The following is a 3,792-nucleotide window of genomic DNA, read 5'->3' as shown; positions in this document are numbered from 1 at the left end:
AATCCTTACCAGGTCCTGGTCCTGTGACACTGCCAGCTGAGGAACCAGTCGAAGTGTCTTCAAAACATGATGATCCACCCCACGCTGTTGAAGTCGAGCAAGGCAGGGCCTAACAGGCCAGGGACCTCCATCACCACCCACAACAGGCACCAAACAGGCATAGACAGGATCCAAAAAATGCCGAGACACCACGAAGGAAGAATATAGTTCCCAATCTGTCCAAAAAAAGGAAGGTGAGTATATCATACGGGTTTTCAGCTTCACTAGCTGACCACTACGCCTACCGTGACGACAGGGACATATCCACCAGGGAAGTAAAGCCGGAACCCAAAAAGATGGGCCGGAATCCCCGACAAAACTGGAGGAACAGTCTTATGCCCGTCACGATCAAATATACATAAATTACCAACTTTAAATTGAAAATCCAAAAGAAATTGGCAATCATACACCAGCAGAGACTCAGTCCGTAGAGGTCCAACAAGTAAAATTAAGACAAACATCAGCCAAAGGAAGAACATCAGACGAGACACACTGGCGCCATCTTGAATCACCCAATTATAGTTATTAAATGTCATAATATAATACAAGAAATCTGCAGAGATTAATAAATCTAATAAAGAAGAAGCAATGATACAGTGAAATGTGTAAACAAGTCTTGATGTTTGGAGTTGGTGTTTGGTGTTTGTGAATCTATGTCTTCATCCATCTGGCCAGAGCCAAGAGAACAACTTGTTATTCTTCTTTGTTTCAGACTGTTGCTGCAGGTTGCTCTGTAATGATCTCTGCTGCAGCTGATCTCAATTGCAGCTCCAGCAGATCATCTTTTTTGGCTCCCCTCTTTCATTGGAGTTGTTGAGATTATGTGGAGTCTCATATCCAGGCTTGGTGTTGGCCATATAGCTCACAGTGAGCTTGAGATGGTTGATGATCTCTGTGACAACGAGGCTGCAGGTTGCATGTTCCATCAGCCCTGCACTAGACAGCCAGGTATCAGAATTAGAATCAGCTTTATTGGCCAGGTGTGTCAGACACGTGAGGAATTTGACTCTGGTACATCAGCTTGCAAAAGCACTTTGTTGGCCTCGGCTGTGTTCAAGTGCTTTATACAGTGCCTTGCGAAAGTATTCGGCCCCCTTGAACTTTGCGACCTTTTGCCACATTTCAGGCTTCAAACATAAAGATATAAAACTGTAATTTTTTGTGAAGAATCAACAACAAGTGGGACACAATCATGAAGTGGAACGAAATTTATTGGATATTTCAAACTTTTTTAACAAATAAAAAACTGAATAATTGGGCGTGCAAAATTATTCAGCCCCTTTACTTTCAGTGCAGCAAACTCTCTCCAGAAGTTCAGTGAGGATCTCTGAATGATCCAATGTTGACCTAAATGACTAATGATGATAAATAGAATCCACCTGTGTGTAATCAAGTCTCCGTATAAATGCACCTGCACTGTGATAGTCTCAGAGGTCCGTTTAAAGCGCAGAGAGCATCATGAAGAACAAGGAACACACCAGGCAGGTCCGAGATACTGTTGTGGAGAAGTTTAAAGCCGGATTTGGATACAAAAAGATTTCCCAAGCTTTAAACATCCCAAGGAGCACTGTGCAAGCGATAATATTGAAATGGAAGGAGTATCAGACCACTGCAAATCTACCAAGACCTGGCCGTCCCTCTAAACTTTCAGCTCATACAAGGAGAAGACTGATCAGAGATGCAGCCAAGAGGCCCATGATCACTCTGGATGAACTGCAGAGATCTACAGCTGAGGTGGGAGACTCTGTCCATAGGACAACAATCAGTCGTATACTGCACAAATCTGGCCTTTATGGAAGAGTGGCAAGAAGAAAGCCATTTCTTAAAGATATCCATAAAAAGTGTCGTTTAAAGTTTGCCACAAGCCACCTGGGAGACACACCAAACATGTGGAAGAAGGTGCTCTGGTCAGATGAAACCAAAATCGAACTTTTTGGCAACAATGCAAAATGTTATGTTTGGCGTAAAAGCAACACAGCTCATCACCTTGAACACACCATCCCCACTGTCAAACATGGTGGTGGCAGCATCATGGTTTGGGCCTGCTTTTCTTCAGCAGGGACAGGGAAGATGGTTAAAATTGATGGGAAGATGGATGGAGCCAAATACAGGACCATTTTGGAAGGAAACCTGATGGAGTCTGCAAAAGACCTGAGACTGGGACGGAGATTTGTCTTCCAACAAGACAATGATCCAAAACATAAAGCAAAATCTACAATGGAATGGTTCACAAATAAACATATCCAGGTGTTAGAATGGCCAAGTCAAAGTCCAGACCTGAATCTAATCGAGAATCTGTGGAAAGAACTGAAAACTGCTGTTCACAAACGCTCTCTATCCAACCTCACTGAGCTCGAGCTGTTTTGCAAGGAGGAATGGGCAAAAATTTCCGTCTCTCGATGTGCAAAACTGATAGAGACATACCCCAAGTGACTTACAGCTGTAATCGCAGCAAAAGGTGGCGCTACAAAGTATTAACTTAAGGGGGCTGAATAATTTTGCACGCCCAATTTTTCAGTTTTTTATTTGTTAAAAAAGTTTGACATATCCAATAAATTTCGTTCCACTTCATGATTGTGTCCCACTTGTTGTTGATTCTTCACAAAAAATTACAGTTTTATATCTTTATGTTTGAAGCCTGAAATGTGGCAAAAGGTCGCAAAGTTCAAGGGGGCCGAATACTTTCGCAAGGCACTGTAAATAGGCAGTAAACAATGCAGACAAACAAAGGAATGCTCATTGAAATGAGATAAATAGGAATAAAAATAGAGTACTTAAAAATAGAGACTTGTATGGATCTGTATGTAACCCACCTATAAAGTAGAGGCCCTGAGTTCAATTAACTCACAGTAACTATAACTGATGAATATTAAATCTCTAATAAACCTCTCTACATTATATGCCCTTAGATGTGGAACATTTAACACTAAAACTAAGGCCATTTTATTTACCTCAAGAGCTGCAATGTATCATTGTGAGTGTAGTTTATGCCCAGCCCCAGGACGCCACCCTCCCTGACAGCCTCAACAACTTCTATGCAAGGTCTGACAGGTTGAACACAGACACCCCCCTCAAAATCCCCCTGTGACCCAGGGGACACTGCTTTTCAGGTGATGCACACACAGGTCCTGAAGGCCCTGAGACAAGTAAACCCCCATAAGGTGGCTGGACCAGATGGTGTCCCCCCCAAAGTGTTGAGAGCCTGTGGGGATCAACTAGCTAGTGTGCATACAGACATCTTCAACCTGTCTTTAACCCAAGCAGTAGTTCCTTGCATTTTCAAAAAATCCATTATCATACCGGTCCCTGGGCGGCACAGTGGCGCAGGCGGTTAGCACTGTTGCCTCACAGCAAGACGGTTCCAGGTTTGAGCCCTGGCCGACCCGGAGGCTTTCTGTGTGGAGTTTGCATGTTCTCCCCGTGCTTGCGTGGGTTCTCTCCGGGTCCTCCCACTGTCCAAAGACAAGCAGCATAGGTTGATTGGTGTCTGTAAATTGCCCGTAGAAGTGATTGTGTGTGTGAGTGGTTGTTAGTCTGCATGTTAGCGCTGCAATGGACTGGCGACCTGTCCGGGGTGTACCTTGCCTCTCGCCCACAGCTGGCTGGGATTGGCTCCAGCCCCCCGTGACCGTGTTTGGGAGTAAGCGGTATAGAAAATGGATGGATGGATACCGGTCCCTAAGACATCAGACACATCAGCTCTGAATGACTTCAGGCCAGTGGCGCTCACATCAGTCGCCATGAAGTGCTTAG

Source organism: Monopterus albus, unplaced genomic scaffold (genome assembly GCF_001952655.1).
Source record: "Monopterus albus unplaced genomic scaffold, M_albus_1.0 scaffold402.1, whole genome shotgun sequence".
Classification (NCBI taxonomy): domain Eukaryota; kingdom Metazoa; phylum Chordata; class Actinopteri; order Synbranchiformes; family Synbranchidae; genus Monopterus; species Monopterus albus.
This window is presented reverse-complemented; position numbering follows the sequence as displayed.